Here is a 24,664-nt window from a genome sequence, read left to right on the forward strand (position 1 = left end):
TGTTTTTCAGACTGTGACAATAATTTTTGAGGCATTTTGGAGTCTCAGCAATTTGCAACACGGGTCTCATTTCTTTTGATTTGTCAGTCTAGCTTTGCCAGTTTCACAAAGTATGAACATTTTGGACGCTTTGATCCTCTTACTCTATATTGATTTTCTGTTTTGTTAAGTATGCTTCCATTTTTAGTTTGGTTTATTCTACTTTTTCTGTAGTTGTATCACATGCAGAGATTGATATTTAGCTTGTTTTCCACTTTAAATCTTTACTAGCATGTGGTTCTGAGGCCATGAATTTCACTGAGATTAGTGATTTGGCTGCATCCTGAAAGTTTGATGTATAGTATTATCAGTATTGTTCATGTTAAAGTATTTTGTAGTTTTCAAAATAAAAGGTTCTTTGACTTATAGGTTATTTATATAAATATATAAGAATTTCTAGTTACATTTTTGTCAGCATTTTTTAAAATTTTCTTATGGTAAATTCATATACTCAGTTTGACTTTAATTCTTAAAGATGAAAAAGTATGTTTTCTACAGTGTTTGATCACAGTTATCAATATACTAAATCTCTAGTTGTTCAGTTTTGTTAATTCCCCTCTACAAAGCTCCAACCTCACTATTGATTTTCTGTGTTTGCTCTAATGATCAATCACAGAAGTGGGATGAGTGTGCTTTTAAAATTGTAGACTTAACTAGTCCTTTAGTTCTACCCACTTCCTCTTAATTTATTGGAGACTATGTAATAAAGTACATACAAATGTAATACTATTATGTCTTTCTGGAAAACTGGAACTGTCATCATTTTTCCATATGACTACACACAGGGTCTTTTGCTTTTAAAGTCTACTTTTAAATGCTGCTATATATTCCATGCACAAACTATCACTTGTGTTTTTATAGGATACTAAATTTTTGTTTTCTATAGTGCTTTTTTTTATTCGTGTTGTATATCAAATCCCCTTTCTTTACATTTGACCTTTCCATATCATTATATTTTGATGTTTCTCAAGAATAACATAAGCTTTAGTTGATATTATGTACATACTATGCATTATTCCTGTTGCATTAATTTCATATTTATTTATTTATTGCTATATACATATTGCTATATGATTTTGTATATTATATAGTTTCACACTTTCCTTCCACTTGGCCTATTATGAGTTTATTTTCCTCTCTTATGTTTTCTTTCAGAGAGACTGAATATATTTAATCCTCCATTTGTCTTCCGTTTAGAAGATTTGAATTGAGTTGAGTCTGTTGCTTAGCTTAGAATTTAAAACACGCATAACTAACATATCATGATTTAAAAGAATCAATGGCTTTATTCTGCTTTTAGGAAAACATGGTCTGGGAAGGTAAATGTATACCTTGGAACTTACATGTTATTATTATAGTGAAAATATTCCTCCCTGCCCCCATCATATGACAGTAACCTACCTCTTCATGATGATCACAGTCAATTGTTATGATAACTAAAAGATGCTGACTCATCCCTGTGCCTGTTCTATTTGCACAAGATGCCCAGAGAGAACAGGCAGCAGCATGGCTTTAGCTTAGTGGCCCTTAGCTCGTCCACTGGTGGAAACACTCACTCTCTAGGAACCAGGATCTTGGGAAACACAAGCCAAGGTTTTCAAGTTCAGGAAACACAAATTCCCCTAAAGTTGTCATCAGGAGTGATACTGAGTGGGACTACTAGTCATTCTGCCATTGGCCTCCAATCCCATGTATTACGTCTACTGGGTGCACAGAACCCTATCATGACTATGGGTTTAAGTTACTTACCTTATTCAGAAAAATGGTACCCCATCTTCACAAAAGTCATGGTTAAACTGACCTCTCAATTGCCTCTATAACAATGTATTCCACAGCTCTACTGGGCAAGCAAGTGTTGAATCATATGATTTGTGGTAGAACCAATGGAATGCATGTCCCACAACTGTGGGCTTATTCTGTGTTGTGGAAGTGGCCAAATTCATTCCTAAAATTTTGGGGAAAATCTCATCTTGGGAGGGATATGTTGACATACTGCCATGGTCTTTACCAGCACAGACAGCAAGCTAAATGAAAAGCCATTGTTTTAAAGAGAAATGTATATGTTTTCCTCCAAATTTGGCTGCTTTATCAAGTAGGAATTTCCTTGCTTTTCTTATCATTATCAGGAATTGGATAGAACCAAAGGGCACAAAATAGAGAGAAGAATTCAGCTGAGTATATTTTAGTGTTGGGAAAAGGTTGAAATAGAGTATATCTACACAGGGTAGATCCTTGTCAGGTCATGGCTGCAATTTCTGCTCCCTTCACGGCCAAGCAGGAAACAAGACAAATGAGAGAGGTTCATTGACAGACAGCTACACCATCTCTCATGCAGGAATTAGGTGAGCTGGATACGTAGTTTAAATTTGCATTATACTCCTATAATTGTAATATCACTGTTAGGCTCCCATATTCTTGAAAAAGATTTGAGGTGGGTGAGAAGGTAGACACCCCCATAAATTATGTGTAGATCTAAACAAACTAAATCCAACAAAGCTGATTGTACTGAATGAGACCCACTGCAGTGGATGAATGCAGAGGCACTTGGAGCTTCCATTTTGCATTAGTTTCTGGTTTCCCTTTCAGTGTAGCTCTAATGGACACCTTCCCCTCACCCCCACCCAACAATAGTATTCTGTGAACTCTGATCAGGTAAACTCTCATCTCCTAATAAAAGGAAACATTAAAGTAGCAATGAGTTTTCCCCTCTATAAATGGGATCTAAAGAGAGTTTACCCTGAGCACCATCACTCCTTCAGTGAACCCTGACACCCAAGTGATAAATTATACATTCCTCAACGTTCTTTAAATGGACCCTCCCTGACAAGTGCTCGGAATGTGTAAAGGAGGTATAAATACACATCTGTCTTTAGCACACCGAGGGAGATGAACAAAACTGTCATTTTGGTATTCCCTTTACCTCATGTCCCAGACAGACTATGGCTGAGTCTTCTCGGGTGATACACTGCACTCCGGTTTTGAGCAGGGTGACATGTTTATTATGGCCAGATCAGCACTCCAGCTTTGTTGCCTTACATTGTGTACATTTCTGAGTGCCTGTTCTTGGCCTTGTTTATTTCTGTGCTCAGCAATATACAAGGTGCTTCACTTCTGCCTTGTTTTGGCAAACATTTTGTCCCACTGGCCACTCTCTCCAAGTCTAAAGCCCACAAGCCTATGAATCTTATCCACAGAGGCCAATATTCCTTTGTATGCACATTTTCCTCACCTGAATGACTGCACTCAGGTTTCTGAACTGAATGCTGCTACATCCCCAGCTGTGTTCCTTCACTAAGTCTGAGTAGCAGGATGGGAAAATGAGGCTCTTTCTGGCAGGATTCTCGCCAGACACCCAGCTGAGTGCACTAGGTGACTAATAAGTACAATGTCTAAAATAAGATGCCAGACCACTTTTTCGGAGTTAAAGTAACAGACAATGAAAACACTAAATTTCAGCCTCATTGACTGCCTTCAGTTTTGGATCTCCTTTTAATCATTCATCCTTTTCCAATATTATACTTTTGGGAATTAGACTTATGGAATACACTTTCTTAAGGTATTTTTCTTGAAGAAATTGCACAAAATGGAAGCTGAAAGTAAGACTATAAATTTATTTCCCCCTCTGTAAATAAATTTCTGTCATGTTTTAAAGCCAAGAATATCTAAGTGCCCTTTCAGTCTTCATCACAAAACACATCTTCCCTTCCTCATTGTCAACAATGAAAAGTTAATGGAAACAGAAGAGAAGACAGCTTGAGAGCCAAACAAGACCAAGACCTGGAGAAAAAGGAAAGACAGAGAGAGAAAGGGAGGGAGACAAATCCCTTGTATCCAAGTAACTGAGAAAGGATTAAATTTGTTTGGTCTTGGGTCATGTAGCACATGTCTCCCTAAATCAGTCATGGTGGCTCAGGAATTATAGGGCCATGGTTGTTTTCTCAGCTTGGGTTCAAATTTTAAATATGCCACGTTTATTTTCAGGATTCTAGAAAAACCTGTTCCTGACTCTGCTGTATATACGTTTAGTTATAACATGCTTTGCAGCTCAAATATTGTATCAGTGTATTTTACAAAGTGATTTTGTGGCCGTCCAGCTAAGGACGATACTCACCTAGCTGCTCGTGCAGCTGAGCAAGTCTGCGGACAGAACATGCACCAGAGCACGTGCTCTGGGGGAGTCTTGGCCGTGGATCTTTGCGACTGTAGCCCATCTGCCTTCCTCTCCCTTCCTACCTTCTGACACACAGATGTGGCGATGAAACCACATCCCTGATGGTTAAATACCTGTAACAGAAACTGGTAACTAACAAATCTTGAGCTCATCTTACAGAAAAGCAGATAAAGGGACAGCTTTCTTTTTTCTTTCTTTCATTTTTTTTTAAGCCCTCTTCTTGTAACACAACCAAAGTGACTGAAACCACTGGTACCAATATGGCTGAACAGACCCTGAGCAGAACAGACTTGCTTGTCCCATGGGTGATCTATTTATATCCCAGCCTGCTTGTTTCACACCAGCTTCCCATGAATCTGCACATGTATCCCATGAAGAAGCACGGAACTCAGGTAGGCCTGCACACACACCAATGAGCTCACCTTTTCCTCACTTCCAACAACTTTTTCTCAAAGCCTAAGTCCACCCTGCTCCTTTATCCCATCAATATCCCGAGCACCTCCCCTTCTGGGGGGCACAGCTGAGACTCGTTCTCCTGCCTCCTTGCTTGCTTGCCTCTCAAATAAACCCTTTCTCTGCTGCAAACCTCAGTGTCTCAGTGTGTTGGCTCACAGCTCCTCAGAGAAAGGAATCTGGTGCCATAATTGCAGATGTCAAGCTTTTACCTGTTGGGTAAGTAGAATACTTTAAAGCATACACAACAAGGCAGAAGGAATCTCAGTCACCCACCAACTGCCAAATCTGGATCCTCCCTAGTCAAACACAAGTGAAAAATAGTATGACAAAATAATAGTGAATATGTCTGGGCTATAAAATCAAGGATTTTATACACACATGTAATGCTAATGAAGAAAAATCACTAAGTGAAAAACAAAACTTTTTTTTTAAAAAAGAATGAGAAAAGAAATAAGCACATAAAATATTTCTGAAATCAAAGACAGATTAATAAACCCCTTTCTTCACAAAAGCACCCCTGACTGACAGGCACATGAACTCTCCTGTCTGGCAGCTGCTTGCCCCATGTTCACAATTGGGTCAAGGACACACCTAAGGAACCTGTGGAGGAGGGACAAAGGTGGGTTTGTTCAGCCAGGTGTGAAACCTCTCTTTCCCTGACTTCATCCAAATTCCTGCCTGCATAGGGACTTAGGAAGGAAGGAAGGAAGAGAAAGAGAAAGAAACAGAAAGCAAGAGAGAGAGGAAGCAAAAAAAAAAAAAAAAAAAAAAAAAAAAAAACCAAGAAAGCAAGAAAGAACAAAAGGAAAGGAAGTTAAGGAGACAGTCTCTACCCTTCCCAGAAAATGCGTTGTCCTTTCGCTTTCATTTCCCATAAAGCAGTCTGAACACTGTTAGGATTGCTTTAACACCCAGCCCACCTTTCATCTTCTAAAGAGAAGAATCCGTTTCCAGAAGAGCCAAAGGCCAGAGGAGCTTCTGCGCCCAGGGCAGCTGAGAACTTGATCCGTGGTGTATCGGCAGCACCACGTGAGTTTGTTTCTAAACTTCAGCTTCCCTGCAGGTTGCCATTGACTAGCAACAAGCATAGCAAGAACTCCCCCAGCTCACACCCCAGGCTGAAGGCGGGGAGGCTCCTGCGCCAGCTCCGTAGAAGGGAGAGCGGCTGATCTGGCCCTGGGCTGGGCCAGCTCTGAGGCTCCATGTGGATGCAGGGTGGCTGACAGGCCTGTGCATGTGAGAAGGAAGAATGTGTCCTGCCTCATCTGAGGAATGGGGATGGAGGTCCTTTTTAGCACTGATAACCCTTCATCAGCCTCTTCCCAGAGGCGCTGGATGGGGTCCCTCCCAGGTCAGGTCCCTCCCTCCTGGCCCTCCTCCCCACCTCAGACAGGTCCTGCCCCTGCCCCTCTGGGCATTGGAGAAGCAGAGAAAAGATGGCCCTTGACATATAGACAGCTTACATCCTGAAAGACTGACCCTGGATTAGTTTTGTGTTAACATTTGCTATTCCAAATACTGCAGAGCTGGATTATGTGCAGTAGTTAAATGTGGCTCTCAGTTAAAGCTATTAAACATAACTGTAAGTGTAAGCATGTTTGTTTATCGTGGATTATTTTTGAGTACCCCAAACATGATATGCATCAAGAATACTTCATAATTGCTGAAGACACAGGGCATGTGGTATTTTTAACCATCACCCCAGACAACACTCAGGAATAAATTTGCAAAGTGTTGATCATCTGCCATCTAGTAGCACTATTCTAGTTATTTAGTTTCAATGTTAAAAGGCTTCTTGATTTTGGTACCTCAGTATAGTCTGAATTAAAAACAAAATCTTTGTAAACTCATTGACTCTTACACAAAGCTTTATCAATGTTCAGTCTAAGAAGTGATTTCCACAATTCCTCTTGCTTATTCACCTTAAAAATTAAACAGTTATTTTTCAAGTAAAAGTGGGTTTGTTCAAGCATAGCAGAAAAATTGCAATTTGGGACAAGCAAGCTCTAGCAAAAGCCATAATCAAGTCCAAGAAACAAAGAAGAGGAATCTTTTTAATAGAAAAAAAAGAGGAAGTTGGGAAGGACTGTTTTCAAAGAAAGTCCATTGGAGAAAAATAAGATGATGACTGGTTCTCATTGGCTGAGGTGTCTGGGTGGACAGTTCTTGTCGACCTGCTCCTTTTGGGAACTGGCCTTGGTGACTTTCCTGTTGATGATTCTTCCCTGGGGGTCTGTCATTGACAAGTCTTTCTGTAACTGACAAGTGGTACCGCATGAGAGCGCCCCCTTCTGGCCTCCACTTGAGTGAAATTTCCATTTATTAATTTTCACATAACACAGCAGTAAAAGCTCATTTTAGTCCCCCATCTCTTCTCCCAATCCACTATAGAAAAAAGAGAAATTACGGAGAGGAATTCTGTAAAAAAAATCATGTTTTTTTCTAACAAAAGATTGTATATACCTTATGTTTCTTGGCAACTGACAGCTCACAGTATGCACTGACACAGCATAACACATTGTCTAACTTACTTGCTGTTGAAAGAGTAAATTAATGCAGGAAATGTTTTTTTAAAATTTCTGAGAACCTACATGTTACCAGTTGTGCAGTAGTGAATCAGGCAAGAATTCTTGTTTTCCATATGATATTAATCAAAAATTGAGGCTTAAAGTTTCAAGTTCCTTTGTCAAGGTCTCAACAGACAATAAGTGACTTCAACTCTTGGGTTTGATCCCTGGCAGCCAGACTGTACACCGGGTGCTCTGACATCCCCGTGCAGATCTGAGGGCCTCCCATCTGACTCTATCTCCCTCGGTTTTGTCCCTCTCATTTGTTACTGCTGAGCCTCTGGGGCCTGCTCAACATCCTCATGGCATGTAACCTCCAATTTCTTGCACCCACTGAGGGAACTGCCACTGCCTCAGGACACAGCCAATCCTCCGCCTTCATTCAGAATTGACCAACACTGCCTTCGGCCTTGTGAATACTCAATTTTAAAACAGTAGTTATTCAGGGTTTAACAGGTACCAGCATGATTTTTAAGAGAAGTATGAACATTCTGAGGTATTTAATCCCCTAGTGACCCTAATGAACCATATATACAATTAGTGCTGCCATTTTACAGAAGGAAAACCTGAGGCCCAGGGAAATGAATCTTTCTGGTGGTCACACAGCTACTGGAGTATAAGGAGGTGTGACTGTTGCTTTGTAATGTCTGAAAGAAACTAAAGGGACAGTCAGAGCTCTCTGTTTGCTCTGGGTATCATGAAACACCAGGTCATCATGCTGGAACCATTTAAAGTAGAATCTGGCCCAGATGTGAGACTCTGACAGATCTAGGCAGATGCCCCTGTTGCTTGCCTCTCTCCCCTATCAGCCTTAATAATCAAAGATGTGCTGTCACTTCAGTTAGTAAGTTAATGATTGCATGCACAACTTTTTGTAGGTAGTACAAATCTCTGTCCTGTTGTGTTTGAGGGAGAGCTGGCTTCTTCATCTCTCCTTCTTTCTCTCACAGTCACGCCTCCTCCAGCCCATTCCTGCTCCCAGCAAACCACTGTATCTGTCCTTACCAAGGTCCCCAATCATATTCCTTTTCCCTTTATGGCTGAGGCCTTCGCTGACTACTCTCTATGTAAATTCTTCTTCCCACACCTTCTGTCCCATGCTTTACTTGTTTCCTTCAGAGCATTTAAAATCATTTAATAGACACTTAGTGTTTTGCTCCTCCACTTTTGATAGTATCTGTCTCCTCCATTAGGTGGAGCTCCAGGAGGCAGGGATTTGTATCCACTTTGTTCACTGTTTGATACTAAGCACCTAGAATAGTGTCCAACACATAGCAGTATATCCATAAATATTTATCCAGTTACTGAGTGATCAAATCATTCTGGAATTCCTGAAATCTTCTGTGGTCACTCCACAGATCCTTTAAGCCCCATTCTGCCATTACTTACCCACAAAATGTTAGTATTCTCAAGGCTCCATCGGGGAGGGTATAGCTTTAGTGGTAGAGTGCAGGCTTAGCATGCCCAAAGTCCTGGGTTCAATCCCCAGTACCTCCTACAACAATTAAATAAGTAAACCTAAATACCTATGCCTGTCCCCACCAAAAATGAAAAATAAAAACCTCAGAGACCTGTCAGGTCTCCATCACCAGGCCCTTGCTTTCTCAGTCTATTCACTGTGTGCATCATGTTGTCATCGTTGTTCTTGGGTTCTTCTGAGGATCACTAAGAGATCCTCAGAAGGTACCTGTATCCAGCCTTGGCACAGTAGACTAATATTTATCATTTGAAAACTTACAAAACATAGAAAGTTGATATAAAATTTCCACAAGCAAAAAGCTGACATGCACGTGACTTGTGTGACCATGAGAGGTGAGCTGTGTTCTACTGATTTGTTGCTCTAGGTAACAGCTTCCCATGGCATCTGGACTCAGCATGATGAACCCCATCTGTCTGGTGGAAAGACAGAACAACCATATGACAGTAAATCAAAATGCGCTGAAGATTCTCGACCAGATATCTCAGCCTGTGCTGTTGGTGGCCATTGTAGGGCTGTATCGGATGGGAAAGTCCTACTTGATGAACCATCTGGTGGGACAGAACCATGGTGAGTGCTGCTCAGGGCTGCTCAGGGCCATGTGCTTGGAAGCAGGGATAATTAGGGTGCTGAGCATCCTCCTACAGGTTCCTGCTCAGAAAGAACCTAACCCTGCACACTGAAGGGCGCTTCTGCCTCTTACCACCAAATTTATAACTTCATACACTTCTCTCCATGAAATTTACTCTTTTCTCCAGTAATAGGGAATTGCCACACCTTTCAAACCATCCACCTACTTAGTCCTGATCCCATCTACTCCCAGCTGCTGAGGGGCTCATCTGCAATCATTATTCTCTTCTTTTCTCCTTCACCACTCTTGTCTTAAACCACATGGCCATTTCAGACAGCACACAAACCTGTTCAATATGTCCTTTTCTTTTTTTTAAAGGAATGGAAGGAAGAACGGACAGCAAATTCCCTGCATCACATATCTCATTGCGGCTACTACCCCTTTCTTTGGCTTTATTTCAAATGAAAACTTTCATAAACTACACTCCTTCTCTTTCTCTATATAGTATTTTCTAATGTGTGAAGTATAACACATGCAGAAGAGGGCATAAGTATATATACATATATATACTGTATATATACATATATGATATGATAAGTATATATATATATGTTAAAGTTGATGATGCAAAGTGATCATCTGTTCAGTCACTGCTCAGGTCAAGAAATAAAACATCACCAACCCCCAAAAGCCCATGTCACGTGCCTCACACCCTCACTACAGCTAAGCGATGTTTTGATTTTTGTCCTGTATTCTTTCACTCTTCCTATGTATACATGAGTTTACAATCTATGTATATGTTTCTGAAACATAGCTTGGACTTGGTATAGGAAGTTGCATGCTGGTATTAATTAGGATCTTGCTTCATAGTCTTGCTAAGATGTTTACGAGGCTGATCTAGTTCATCATATGTGTCTATAATTATTTTCACTGATTGAAGAGCATGCAGTTGTCAGAGGGCACCACGGTGTATTCACCCACTGGTGCTGATGGACATTTGTGTCACGTGCAGCTCCGCTGCTTTATGAATGGTGCCATCGTGAGAGTTCTTGTCTCTGTGTCCTGGTGCCCATGTGCACAGCTTCCTTGTGTGATGTGCCCAGATGTGGACTTGCTGAGTCAAGGAGTCTTTCTGTCTTCAGCCTTTCCAGATGGTATTGAACAACATTTTAAGCTTCCTATTCAGTGAGTATGCTCATTAGAAGTAATTAAGAATTTTTCACATCCTCATGAAACCTTGGTAAAAACAAGTTTAACTTCTGCTGATGTGGTTTGTGTTTGTAGTCGCATGTTATTTGCCTCAATACAATTAATGTTGAGCACCTAGTCACACATTTATTTGTGATTTACATTTCCTACCTCAAGAAGTTGGGGTTTTTTCCAAACAAAATGCTTGCTTGCTTCTTATTGGTTTGTAGGACCATCTACCTACATCCTGTTGAGCATTTCTGTCTGAAAAAAAACATTCACTATTTTTTACTAATTTTCTCTTCTGTGGCTCAGTGGCTCACAGTATCAGAGGGTAGGACCTCAGTCCACTAAACTCAAAGGATCTCAGGAATGTCTCACTGTCTCTCTCAGACTCTCTGTATTTTTGTCTCACACTCTATTTTTTTCCTTTCTTCTTACCTCCTTCTTGGTTTGCAATCTCTCATTGGTTGCAAACAAAAAACACAATCCACAATCCTTGTCTTTATTTTAGAGGAACTCTTGACCAACAATCAAGGATTTTTCCTTGCCAGATTGAACATGATTTTTTTTGTTTGTTTTTTTTTTTTTTTTTTTTTTGAGGAATATAAGATTTGAGAAATCTAAGAAAAAGATACCAGTCAAGGAGTTTGAACAGTGTGTTTTTTATTCTACTTGAGATAATATTAGGCAATAAGGGAGTGATTTCCCTCATGGAGGAAATCCCTACACTAGTTATATTTTAAAACACCTGAACTGTGACCCACCATGCCAATCATATCACAGGAAGAGCAACACACACACAGGCACACAAACACACACACATATTAGTGCCAAATCAGAGGGTGAGCAGAACCAGGTCACCACTCTCTCCTTGTGATCACTGCTGTCTGGTCCTTAACTCTCCTTACTGACAGTGATGAGCACCAGGTACACCTTGTCTTTTCTCCTGGGGAAGGTCAGGTTGCTCTGCATTGATCAGCAAGCAGTCAAGTATGATTAATATGTAGAATAGTGTGTATCATCTCAGGTTTTATAGCCTCTCCATGCAGAGCACACCACGTGTGGAAACTGAAGTGCCTGAGCCATGCAGACCGCGCTCCTCTCGGTGTGTCATCACATCCATTTCTGCTCTCAGGTACAGGTGGCATTGGCATATGACAGATGCTATAAATCTTGGACAAGATATATTACCTTCAGCTTCTCAGGCATATACTTCACATCTCCTCCTGTGGGTTGAAGCCTTTGCAAAATAGAACAGAATGTCTGACAGGTCATTTCTGCTTTCCCTTCTAGTATATCCTGAGGCAATGAACCAATAACTCATCGCTTTTGAGGAGGAGAACAGAAAGGAGAAAAATACAGAGATAAAGGGGAAGTAAAAGAATCTAGCAAAGCTGACTTACCAGTCCAGGTGCTGGAAGGGCACTGATGATCCACTTAAAGGTTAACTGAGGATGGTCAGTGGTGGGACAGCTACAGGAGCACCAGCAGGGCAGAGTGAAACAGTGAAGAAGGTGGAGGCACCCAGGGAGTGGCAAGAGCAACAGCCAGGCAGGCATTGTAACTCCTGCAGCCTGAGGGGACAGGCAGTGAGTGGATTCCATAATGTGCCAAAGTCCAGAGCAAGTGGATGGAGCTAAATGAAAGGATATGTGACCAAGAGAGAGGAGTAGAAGCCTTGGGAAACTGTGGGTCACCCGGGTGGAAGAAAAGCCAGGCACCTGCTGCTACTTCTCACTGGTTCATCTCCATCAGAAAGTGGATCAAGGCAGCTCTTCAGTGTCAGATAAAAATTAAAGGCATTAATAAAGTTTACATTAATCTCAGAATGTGACATTTTGAGCTGTTACTGGTAGGAGGTGAACAGGTGACAGAAAGTGTTTCTTGAGACGGTTCTGAAGAGGTACAGAAGTTGGATTTGGTGTTCTTGCTTAAATGGAGGAACCTCCCTTTCAGACAAGCTCTCACGTGCAGACAAGGGTAGCCAAGGTAACCCGAGCTCATCCTGGACTGTCTTACATCACTGCGCACTGTTTTCTTCTCTTCCTTTGCAGGTTTCTCTCTGGGCTCCACACTGAGGTCTGAAACAAAGGGCATCTGGATGTGGTGTGTGCCCCACCCCTCCAAGGAGAGCCACACCCTGGTCCTTCTGGACACCGAGGGCCTGGGTGATGTGGAAAAGTTAAAGCAGAAAATTTTCTTTGCTCTTGATAGCCCACTTACATTTTAACTTATTTTAATTTTAAGTTTTGGAGGGAGGCAGGTAGTTTTTTTCTTTGAAGAGAGGTACTAGTGATCTCGACCCCAGGCCCCCCTCAGTTAAGCACATACTCTGCCACTGAGGTCTACCCTCCCCTTCCACTTACATTTTAATTTCCCATCTCAATTTAAATGTGATGATGTATTCTTATATACTGCAAACCCAATGATGAATAATGAGGCTAAATTCTCGTCCCTTGAATCTATTCTTTAATAAATTAAATACTTTGAGTATTAGAGAGAGATCTTACTTTTTACACTGGGGTGAAAGATCCAAGTTGGCAAAGACTTACTGGGCATCAGAATTCCAGGGCTTGTGTTCAGTGCCACAGACATCGCCGTGAGTGAGGTCTGGGCCCAGGGATTCGTTGGGGAGATAAGAAATATACAGAGTTATCAGTATATGGAACAATAGGTACAAAAAGTGAGAACCTACCCCTGCTGCTCAGGTTTGAGTACACAGCCTGCTGGAAGGTGTAACCCATGTGATCAAGGAAATCTATAGGTTAAGATATGTGCGGTTAATGATATTAGAGGCAGAAATCAGGAAAATAGGGTTTCAGTGAAATACGCTATTTCAATTATCTCCAGAAAAGGTTCAGCCACACCAGGGTCATTCGTGAAAATTTTAGTCCAAGCGTCTGCGCTGTGAAGAGGGATTCCTCAATGACGTCTATAAACAGTGCACTCGGCCCCCCAAAAGCACTTGATGTGGGGTAATTGTACAAGTTCTTGTTTTACAGTCCAACTTGCAGTCATCTTTTCCCCTTTATATTAGTCTGAGTCTATGTCAAATTTAGTGGCCATGAACCTTTAGCTTTCATTAATGCAGAAAAGAGCTGTGATATGAATTCAGACATTCTGAATTTAAACATTCAGGTTGAAATATTCAAGAATCACCTCAGTGTCAACCAAAAATGATTTACAGTTCCTAATAGTCCATAGTTTGCATAACTCTCTTCTTCTTACCTCATTGCATTTGTCAAGGAACCAGAACATAGCAAATTGTAAACTGATAGCAGATGAACACCTGCTGCCCTCACTACATGTCATGATAGTATCTGACTCCTTTCCAAGGCCACTCAAGTCTTGCTCTCATCTCGTTTTCAGTCTCACCGTCTCCTAGCACTGGCATGAGTGCCACTTCTGTCAAAGAAGATAGCCCTGTAATTCCTTTGTAGGACCGCAGTTTCTGGCAGTACTGATTCACTTCTGCCCATCCTTCCATCTGCACCGGCCCTTTCTCTCCACAAACCCATGTCCCATCAGTTCTTTAAAGCCCAGCTATTTTCAGCTGAATGCCATCACATCCCTGACAGACATAAGCACTTCTGGCTCTGAATTCAGAGTTCTTTTCTTTTGTCTTTTTTTTTTTTTTTTTTTTTTTGAATTTTGTCTTTGTCTTTCACATGAGAACATTTGGATGCACTTCTGGCAGTTTATCATCTTGATGCATTTATATGTTTGCACATGTATCTGCCCCTCTTAGAAAGCCATGTCACCGGTGCTAGGGACAGTCTTATGGAGCTTTATAGCCACAGAAACAAATGCAGTATCTGGTGTTTTCTAGACACACAATGAACATTTGATGAGTTTAGGTAAGTGATATTTGTGCCCTTAGTTTGCAGTTTGTGCCCTGAGAGAAGTTTGCAGAAGGATCTTTGTTCACTTACTGCATTGCTTCTATGTGTCAATCACTGTGTCAAACACGTGACACACATTTATAGTGTCATTCCCTTCTGCTAAAAGCTCATGCAACTGAGCCCCTGAGAAGGGTCCATGTCATTACGGGGAGGGTTTGGATTTAGCATTGTTTTAAAATTTATGTCATTTGCCTTCATGTTGAATTATGGTACAGCTGACATAGAAAATGACCAACCGAATGAGAGAATGAGGTGTGGACTCCCCACTGCTTTCCACGGTGACTCCAAGAGCGACTCGTGGACCTTCACCCTGGCCGTGCTTCTGAGCAGCTGCTTTGTCTACAACAGCATGAGCACCATCAACCACCAGTCCCTGGAGCAGCTGCAGTATCCTTCCCAGGCCGGAAGCCCTGGGCCCAGTTCACTTTCAGTGGTAATGGCTGCTGAGGCTGCTTCTGCTTTCCTGTGACTCCATTCTCATGGGTGAGGAGAAGGGGAATTGGGACAGAGAGGAATGCTGATAAAACTTGTTTTGGGGGGCGATCTGGAAATTTTGTTGCGGGGCACCTCTCATTCCTTAGTTAGAACCCAGCTAAGTGACCGAACTCACCAATCTGATCAGGGCAAAATCCTCATGCAGCTTTGATGTTGTAGAGGACTCAGCGAATTTTGTGAGTTTCTTTCCAGACTTCATTTGGACTGTGCGGGATTTCACGCTGGAGCTGCAGCTAGACGGACGCTCCGTCACTGAAGAAGAGTACCTGGAGAATGCCTTGAAGTTGATTCCAGGTATCAGAGCATGGCCAGGCTGCTGGGAGGGCCAGGAGGTCATGGGGTCTGCAGAGCCCTGCCACCCAGCATGTGACGTCAGTCTTTATTTGAGATTGGACTTGTCCTGGGTGAACGATAGTGTTTGGCTCCAGTCATTATTCTTGTGGAAAAGCCCCAGTGGTCAGGGTTTAAGCTCACAGAGGAAATTTAGAATCCAGTATTAGGCCAAATGATTTCAGCAAATTTGATGCCGTGAATAAGCAAGGCTCTCAAGCTTATGTTAAATATGAAGTGCTTCTCCTTTCCCGAGAAAAATACTCATCAATAAGGAAGTTGGTAAACACAGAATCACAAGGTAAACCCAAGAACTAATCTTTGAAATACACTTCACCTTATACATTGTACTTGCCAAGATACTTACACCCCGTATAGTCAGCCTATTTGCACACTAACGAGTTCAGAAACAAAGCATAGTCATGTTCTTCCAGGAAGACTGTCCGATGCCTCGCTTCCTATTTCTCATAACATCACACTTCATTCTAGATCCTTGCCTGACACGTGATATAATAAATGAATTACTCAGCTTATATTTAGCAGAGAGGATAATGGTGGTACCTAAAAGCAATATTCATTTAGTTTATTTAATCATTTATTCATCCTTTCAATAAATACATGTTGAACTGTTGTCATACACCCAGAGATGCTTTGTATAATACTGTCACGTCCAATATAAAAGGATGCAGAGGACTGCTGAGGTCCAAGCTTGACGTAAGCAAAATTTACCATGAGATGGTGTACACAAAAGCCATTTCCAAATATATTGACACCATGTGTATTTTTTGACTCTGCTCTTATAAAGTTGTTCAATTACTGTCCGGAGTATTATTTGCTCTCCACATGTGATTTTCCCAGCAACGTCATTAATATCCCGACCATGATATTACTTTACCACCCACATTTCCTCTCTGTCATGGGGACTGTCATTTAAGAAAAATATTTCTGACAAGTTTTTGGATTAATGGATCATTGAAGAAATATCTAATAAAGAGTTGATCCGCTGCTGCACATCATGGAAGAGCTGAGGAAAATAATCGTAAGATTCTTGTTCTTGCTTCCCCTTCTTGTTCAGAAGTACTTCCTACACTCTTAGCTCTGTACCAAAACCAAAACAAAACAAAATAAAAAACAGGGAGGGAGGCTTCCATGCCCTGGGTTGATTGGCATAAAGTCGATTTACATGACTGAATAAAAGGAGATTTACAGGCAGGGGAGCTACAGGGATGCAAAGCTCCCTAGAAAGGAAAGTCCTCACCCCCTGACCTGAAGGCTGTTTCTTCAGTGTTTATTCTTTCTCCACTTCTGCAGGCAAGGATCCCCAAGTCCAACATTCCAACATGCCCAGAGAGAAGATCAGGAGTTTCTTTCCAAAACGGAAGTGCTTTGTCTTTGACCGGCCTGTCACTGCCAGAAAACTACTAGTCCATATTGAGGACGTGCCAGATGACCAACTGGATGGGAGTTTCCAGATGCAGTGCAAAGATTTCTGTTCCTATATCTTCACCCATGCAAAACCCAAGACCCTAGGAGAGGGGATCACGGTCACTGGGGGAGGTGAGTCTCTCGATGTGGTCTGTCCCTCCGTGGGTCAGGGTGTGTGATGGAGCTGTGAGCGCACTCTGGCTTTGTCAGCAATTGTGTTTTCTTCTGTATGTAATGTGGGAAAGCAGATTTTCATGCCACACACAGAAATGCATGCTTCTTCATTGAAATTTTCCTACATACTTGTTGTTGAAGCCTATCAAATCTCATAATACTATTACACTAAGAATATAAGGACAGGCTCCTGTTAAGGAAGGAAAAACACACGTTGATGAGATGTCTGATGGGATAAGTGTACATAGTGAAGATACGCAAGACGTTCTGTGAATTTGCATGAATGAGAAAACAAATACTAAGTCATGAACCATGTAGACTCACTGAGTGAGAGACAATTGTAAAGTCAGTGTCAGGTCTGGTGCTGGCTTCATGCACGTGCCCCCGGGCAGTCACACGGGGCCCTGTTCTGAGATGGGCCCTGCTTGGTTTAGTATTTCTGCCACTGTCCTGAAATTCTTGATGACAATTTTACATGGGGACCACATTTTCATTACAAATAGTGCCCACAAATTATGTCCTTTTTTTACATGTGTAATTAGTCCTTGTTATTTTATTACACGGGAAAAGTGTACTTGGAGACCATTGAACATATTGTTCGAGGTCATTTTCTTAATGTTATAATGTGGTACATTTGAGAATCATAAGGTAGAGTGAGTAGGAGACACAGTGATGTTATAAAGAAGGGGATTCATGGAAGACAAAGAAGGAGAAGACAATTATGAAGATGAAATGGAGATGAGAAGAAAGCGGGGGGGAAATAAATTCAGTCAAAGCCTGGTGATTTTTAGAATGCTGATCTCTAAAGCTAAAAAAACCCAAACAACCAAACAGGTAAGAACTGTCTCTGCTGCCCTAAATATACTGTGTCACTCAGGGCTGGGGATGCTGGCGGTGGCCTATGTGGACACCATCAACAGTGGGGCAGTTCCTTGTTTGGAGAACGCAGTGATGACTCTGGCGGAGCGTGAGAACTCAGCGGCTGTGGAGAAGGCAGCCGCCCACTACAGCGAGCAGATGGCCCAGCGCGTGACCCTCCCCACGGACACGCTGCAGGGGCTGCTGGAGGTGCACGCAGCCTGCGAGAGGGAAGCCATCGCAGTCTTCATGGAGCACTCCTTCAAGGATGACAAGCGGGAGTTCCAGAAGAGGCTTGTGATAACGTGCCTTAAAAGGTCTCCTTCCTGAGTCTGTTCTTCTGGAATGATCCCAGATTCCCTCTTTGTCCCCATGGTTTGTGTGCTACTCATCATAAAATGAGTTCAGATTCTTATGACTGACAAGCCTCTGTGGGCTACAGTCCACCTTTTTTCTAAAAGGTGGGCTTTTTATTTTTGACTCTGGAAAATGAATTATCCTGTGTTTAGCTGCCTAAAGTAACACACATTTAGTGGTTTCCTTTCCTTCAGGTCAGCTCCCAGCCCAGGGCACATGGGTGGTCTTCTCAGTGCACTGTGGCTGGAGACGAGTTTCACATGGGCTTGATCCTCACATGGAGGCTGCGGTGAACAGCTCTCCGTCTTCAACCCAGCCATGGTGTATTGTTCCCATCACTTTTTCTGATCTCTCTGACTACCTCTTCTGCTACCAACAGGAGAAAACACCTTTGAAAGGGCCTGTGATTAGGTAATGTCCACTTGGGTAATCTCCATTTCATAGAGTCAGCCTGTGCCGTGTAACATAATTTAAACACGGGATCAGTGTTCATTGTATTCACAAGTACGGGGACTCTGCAGAGTGTGGACACCAGTGGGGACAACTCTGGGAGATCACAATTCTCCTTGCCATAGTCACCTTTACTGAAAGTTTGACTTTTGACCATCCTACAAGTTACAAAAATCTTAGTTCACATAGAGCAAAGCCAGCTCAATTGTAATTAATAAGTTTATGCAAAAAAAGCCTGTTCTTATACTTTTACACACTCAAATCCTTAATTAAAAAGAATCCATGAAGAGTTCAGAACTCTGGAGAGTGTGTTGATAATTCATTAATAGGCAAGTGACTTGCTAAGTACATGTTCTTATCCATAGCTCTCAAGTTTTCAGAAGAAACTCTACTCCCATTCATAATGAAAATTTCATTTCTGTTGTGGGTGAATGGCTGGCTGTTAGTCCTACTACAGTTAAGGGAATCATGGACATCACACCTGCCAACCCCATCATTTCACAGGTGTGGAGTCTGAGCCCACAGGGGTTCAGAGACTTCCCACAAGGCACACAGAGAGCTGGTCAGAAATGGGGCTACAACTAGTTTCCTGACTCCATGTGTATTATTCTGTGTCTAATGTGCCCAGATGCTGTCAGACTGCTTCTTCTAAAGGAATGCAGTTGGAGTTTCCTTTCTAACGGGTTCTTTTTATCGGATTTCCCCACATTTCCCTGGCAGGTCACCATCCAAAAAAAGAAGGAAGAATTCTTGGTGTAGAATGAAGAGGCATCTGTCAAATACTGTCAGGCTGAGATTCAGAAGCTTTCAGAGCCCTTGATGGAAGGTTTTATGGAAGGAACTTTCTTTGCTCCTGGAGGACACAAGCTTTACTTAGAAGCAAGGGACAAGGTTGAAATGAACTATATGCTGGTGCCCAGGAAAGTGGTCAAGGTGAGGAGTAAGGGGATTGAAAAAACAGCAGATTGGAGTCAGAGGGTCTGTGTTAATTCATGTGGTTGCCAGGTCCTGCCTTGTGCAGAGGCCACTATCTGCTACTTGGGACCAGGTCACCAGGACACTGACTGTGGACCCCTAGGGGCCTTTAGTGCTGGGTTACTGGTGAGGGGGTAAGGTTCCAGGAGGCCCTGGGAAGTTGGCCACCCACTGGTGAGTGAAGCCATGTCACAGGGTTAATGTCAGCCAACCCAGAGCACATAGCCAGGTCCTGGGGTCTGGCTGCAGGACCCAGGGTGCCAGAGCATGTGTTGGGTCACTGTTGCTTAGATTCTGCTCCTGACACAGTTGGTTGCTGGGTCAAGGGGTGTCTTGAAGCTTGTGTTGAACCGCTTGTTGGGCAGAGCCCAACCCCAGCATGTTCTCTGGCAGGATCTGGCCTGCTAGTGTGGGGCAGGGTCTGCGGGGTATAGGACTGAGTCTTTATTGTGGCTGGTGTCTTCCCACTAATGGGTGGAGCTGGGCCCAGGGTCTCTGGCTGGAGGGCAGTGCACTCAGGGCTTCAGGTCTTGTGCATGTACGCTGCTGTGAGGGGCTTGGTCAGAAGCCTGTGTAGAGGTGGCTGTGGGCTCAGGAGGCCCTAAGGTAGCCTGTCTGCTGATGGCTGGGGCTGTGTCCATGTTGATCTAGGTGCTTACCCTCAGGAGTCCCAGCACGGTCACTTGCAGACCGTTGGGTCAGGGTGGTGCTTGATCTTGGGGCTAAAAAGCTAGAGAGAAAATTCCAAAATGGTGATTGCCAGCACCATGTCCACAAGGTAGAAGGAGCTCCCCAAAATGGAGCTAACTGTGTGGGTCCCCAGGGTGAGCTGCAGGTGCCCTCTGCCTCTCTGGGACACTCTCCAGAATCAGCAGGTAGATCTGACCCAGTCTCCTCAAATTATCACTTCTGCCCTGGGTCCTGGGTCCTGGGTCATGGGTCCAGGAACATGTGAGGTTTCATGTGCATCATTTATGGGTGAGTCTTGGGGGAACGATATAGCTCAAGGGGAAGAGGATAGAGTTCAAGCGGTGGAGCACATGCTTAGCCTTCACAAGGTCCTGAGTTCGATACCCAGTACCTCCTCAAAAGATAAATAAATAAATCCAATGATACACCTCAAAAATAAATAATTGAGTAAAACATTTTGAAAAACCTGTTACCAATCAGAACAAAAGCAGTATACAAGCAAACAAAAGAGAAGTCGTTATTTCTGTTATCCTTCTGGGACTCCTGGAAGTGAGCCCCACTGGCCTACCCTCCGTGGTCTTCCTGGGGCTAGAGCTGTTACTGGGGAGCCCAGTTGGGGTTTAGACCCCTCGCTCATCTGGGAGAAGGTGGGCAGTTCTCTTTATTCTCCCAGTTGTGAATAACCCACTCGGGGGAAGGGATTTGTCTACACTACAAATGCTTGTGGTTTCTTCTTTGTGCTTGCAGTTATAGCAGATATTTTTTGATAGAGTCTGTATTTATTTATTTATTTATTTATTTATTTATTTATTTAGTGGATGGTTGTTCTGCAAATACTTGTGTTTTAGTTGGCCTGTGAGAGGAGGTGATCGCAGGGTCTTTCTGCTTTGCTGAATTGCCTAGACAATCAATTTAGAAATCAGAACCATGGTGTGGTACCACTGTCATCCTCATTATGAAATTGAGAAAATGCTGCATGAAAATGTTAGTTGCCTGAGATCACACAGCCCATGAGTGGTGGAGCTGGTGGGTCAGTGGCATGTTCTCAGCAGCCATTCACAGCACAGAAGAGAGCTCAGGAAAGCTTCCTGGAAGGGGAGGTAGAAGCTACAAGTTGAAGTTAAAAAAAATGGAATTATAATAAAGAAAGATTAGATGAACATTATTCAGAAGGAAATTGATGGGCATGTATTGCAGTTGCAGACAATGGAGGATGGCTGTTTGTAGAGGTGCACATGATTCTGACATCTGTGACACTGTAGGATCCTTTGAAAAATGAAGATTTCACAGGGTCCAATCTGTAGTTTTACTGAACAAAAATTTCCCCTGCAATAGACTTGGCTGCCTGACAAATACTTGCTTTTTGCTGCTTCCTCAGGCAAACGAGGTCCTGCAGAGCTTCCTGCAGTCCCAAGCAGAAATGGAGGAAGCCATCCTGCAGGCAGACAAAACCTTCACAGTTGTGGAGAAGGCTGTGGCAGGTACAGGGCAGAGATGAACCCACAGATGGGAAGGTGATTCCTGTGCTGCTCTTTGACTGGTATGACAGCAAACACTTCCAGACACCAGGGACTTCTTTTCCTTCCGTGGGAGCTCTCTGATACGTCTGAAGACAACTCTGGGAGGCTGGGTTGCATGTACGTCTGATCAGTACCTTTCCATCCCATGCTGAAGCGTGTCTTCCTGATGTGGAAGAAGGCGTGCTCAGATTCCCTCCAGCCATTTTAAAGTCACTTTAGTGGCTGAGCTCAGGAGGGTACAGCTCAGCGTAACTGATATTTCTTCCCTCTTGAAAATTCTTATTAAACAGCTGAACGTGCCCAGAAGGAGGCCGCTGAGAGGGAACAAGAATTGCTAAAGGAGAAACTGAAGAAGCCAAAGCAAAAACTGGAGGTGCAGGAGCGAAGCCTCAAGGAGAATCTAGCGCAGCTGGAAGAGAAGATGGATAGGGAGAGAGAAGACCTTCTGAGACAGCAGGAGAGGGTGCTGGAGCACAAGCTGAAAGTAGGTCTGGATGGGCCTGGGCAGCACCTGATGGAAGACAGCTCAGCTCTTCAGGAAGAAAGGAGCATAAATTCTACCTAAAGTCAGATCCCACAGGGAAATCCAAAGACATTTGATTCATTGTAACATCAAAGTGATGTGGGCCGAGCAGGAGGCTTACGTCTGAAAGACTCAGGACTGCCTGTTGTGTTAGGGTTCACAGGGTCCAAATAACATGACCTGGGTTCCTAGGCTGCTATTTGTGGTGACCATAGGGTCTCACATGCCCCCAAGTGAACAGGACTTCAGTCCTGTGGTTCTTAGGACTTTCAGTACAACCATCAGAGACATGTAATAGACCTGCCCCTGAAAGTACCAGGTTGGGCCCTGCAGGAAGGACTGGAGGATGAAAGCTCTACAATTTGCAGCCTTTGTTTCCAGGTCCACCTGACTCATGTTACACATCTCGAGTCAATGCATTTTTTTGTCTGAAACTGGAGTCTAGTGGCCAGTGTTCTAAAGAGAGTCAGCAGTTGCTGTTATCTGTGAAATATGTGTGGTCATGTTACCCCAGGGCAATAGGAAGTAACTGCAATTCACCTACATTCCCTCCCAAAGTGCATTCTTAGGCCTGGAGCACATGACTGAGACAGTTCTCAGGCCTGACCTGGGCCCACGCCTCCCCACCCAGTTAGATTTTTCTGAGGGACCGTGGGAAACTGTAAACCCTGCCCAGGTCCAAATGTTTGCAAATATTGGCCAAACATCAGAAAGCATCTCGGGGACAGTGAAACAGACACACGTGCTCAGCTGCTGCAGCTGTTAGACACAAAACGCTGACGCCTGTGTGTTTTCAAAAGGGGATTCTCTCGTTTTCACAGATGCAAGAAGAACTACTTACAGAAGGATTTGAAAAGAAGTTTGAGGCATTAAATAGTGAAAGAAATAAACTAAAAAAAGACATTGAAAGAACCAGAAACAATTATCCCTCCATGATAGCATAGGCCACTGATGCAGTGAGAACCATATTCATTGCATTGCAACCTGGGTCTCATTCAGTATTTCATTGGTGGCTGAAACTGCTCAGGGAGACTTTTAGAAGGTTTGAGAACTCCTCTTAAGTATATTTTGGAAGATTTCTTATGTTTGAATAGAGTAACAGTATAGCTCATTTGAAAAATATGTGTCATGGTAGTTTTGTTCAAGGAAAGTTTAACATAAAAAATGATTCCCAAAGAGTTACCGAAGTGATTACCAGGGCCTGATGTCAAAAAGAACAAAAAAATGGATTGAATTAGTTAATTTGAAGAAATGGAAAAGAAGCTGGAAGACAATGATGAATTACAGAAAAGCTTTAAGAAAAGCCAAAAAACAAACAGTAAGAGGACGTACGTTCCCTGTTGGGGACACATCGCAAGTGAGCAAAGTGCAACAACCACATTTTTAAATGTGCAAAAATATGCAAAGAGAATAAAAGTGTTTAACTTCACTGACTCTATATGCAGAAGAGATGAAGAAGATTATACAGTAAAGCTAGGGAAATAGGTACACGATCATGTGGTAGCTCAAGGCAAAAACAAATGTGACCATGAATATAGGTATCTTCATGTATAACTGAAAAATTGTGCTCTACACTGGAATTTGACACAAATGTAAAATGATTATAACTCAATAAAAAATCTTAAAAAAAAACTTCACTGACTCTAAAAGATATTCAAAGTAAAATTAGGGAGTAACTGTGTCACCTCTCAGATGGGCCAGAAAGTCCTGGTTGGCCAGGACACTGGCAGGCAAGGGTTCCAGGAATACAGCAGTGTTTCATGTCTGCCAGGCAGAATGCCAAAGGTGCCAATGTACATCAAGCTTTTTATTGCAAATACTGTTGATCCAGCAAGACAAAATTTAGGAATTCATTTTACAGAGTTTTTGACCCAAATTGAAAATGGCATATGTAGTAGTCTGTTTGTAGCACTACTGTCAAAATTCCACAAGTCTAGAAACAATTTTCAAGGCCTGTCACATACTGGGGATGTCAGTCCTCAGACACTCCTACAAAGGACTATTCTGAACTCATTGAAATGAAAGGGGAGCTTTATTTGCACTAACATGGGGAAATCTCCAAGGTGAATCTATTGTAAGTGAAAAATAAAGATGCAGAAAGTGTGTGTATTTGTAGTACTGACTTTTTAAAAAATACATATATGCCCATATTATCATGAATCTCCAGAAACTACAAGAGAACCTGGTACCCATGAGCTGAAGTCTCCTGGGATGTTGGCTAACGTGGTCCCTAAACACCAACCCCACATTCATAAAGATCATGATTTCAAAAGGAAATTACTCTTCAAAGTCAACTGAACATTTCAGGAATTCTTCCTAGTTGTCTCGGGCTTAAGAACACTTTGGTTAGAATCAAATGCTTGTAATTTCACAACTGCACATAAATCTGACTCTGGGAGTTGGCACACAGAACACAGACTTTTCTATGCACCCCGGCTTCCTCACTTGCTACCCGTTATGTGTTAATACCTGAACCTCCCACCAGTCTTCTGT

At 42.6% G+C, this 24,664-nt stretch overlaps 1 pseudogene; it reads left to right on the plus strand.

The window, feature by feature from the left end:
- Window positions 1-9,108: 9,108 nt before the first annotated feature.
- Window positions 9,109-23,690, plus strand: LOC105066599 (guanylate-binding protein 7-like; annotated as a pseudogene).
- The last annotated feature ends 974 nt before the right edge of the window (window positions 23,691-24,664 follow it).

Source organism: Camelus bactrianus, chromosome 13 (assembly GCF_048773025.1).
Source record: "Camelus bactrianus isolate YW-2024 breed Bactrian camel chromosome 13, ASM4877302v1, whole genome shotgun sequence".
NCBI classification, from domain to species: domain Eukaryota; kingdom Metazoa; phylum Chordata; class Mammalia; order Artiodactyla; family Camelidae; genus Camelus; species Camelus bactrianus.